Raw genomic sequence first — 973 nt, forward strand, 5'->3', positions numbered from 1 at the left:
CTCTCTCTCTCTCTCTCTCTCTCTCTCTCTCTCTCTCTCTCTCTCACACACACACACACACACACACACACACACACACACACACACACACACTTCCTTTCCTCCTTTATACATTATGCCACCCAGGATACAGTCAGCAAGGAAAGATATCAATTCACAAATGCTCAGGCCCCAGGGACCCCTGAGACTGACAAAATCTGGCCTAGAGTTAGGGAAAGGGAGATGGAATATTGCAGGGGCCCAAACCTAGTGGAGGGGGTGGGGCTGGAGGGGCAAGGGGAGTACAGAGAGAGATCAAAAGGAGGAAGAGATATTGGCTTACATTTTATCACAAAGCCATAAACTCTGGAAAATAATGGGCACTACAATCAAATAAATATGTCTGGCCCATCCCTAGACTTTGAATCCCGGATGTGGAATAGGGGGTTACTCACACCCTATTTGGGCTCAGAGCCAAGTGGGCAGTCAGGGTGTGGCTCATTGTTCATGGGTTATCTGAGGAGGGACATGAGTCTGAAAGAGGGTCACTGAGATGTAGGCTTGGAGAGTACTGTGGTCTTGAGTCAGAAGACCTAGCCCCAATACTTAGGCCTTGACTTAGAACAAGTCACCTAAACCAAATTATGAGTTTCTTCACCTATAAAACAAAGGGGCTAGAGTAGGTAGATCTCTAAAATTGTTGAAATCTGAATCTCTGAAATCTAAAATCCTAGCTCTAAACCATATGACCTTAATTAGCTTCTCAGACTGAAGAGGGAAGAGACCCCTGACAAGAAGGGAAGGTTGTTTAAGCCAAGGAGACACATACCTTTGGGAACTCCTTAAGACAAAGTCAGGGCCCTTCTTTCTAGGTTCTCAATAAAGACCGATTTAATTGAACTGGTTTCTGCCACCTACTAAAACCCCACTACCCCCCAGAAATTTTGGATAGGAAACCAGGATAGGAAAGTTAGGCCTTGGGCTGGGGAGGGGG

This window comes from Petaurus breviceps, unplaced genomic scaffold (genome assembly GCF_028583685.1).
Source record: "Petaurus breviceps papuanus isolate PSGF00001 unplaced genomic scaffold, PetGlider_PUasm1.0 454, whole genome shotgun sequence".
NCBI classification, from domain to species: domain Eukaryota; kingdom Metazoa; phylum Chordata; class Mammalia; order Diprotodontia; family Petauridae; genus Petaurus; species Petaurus breviceps.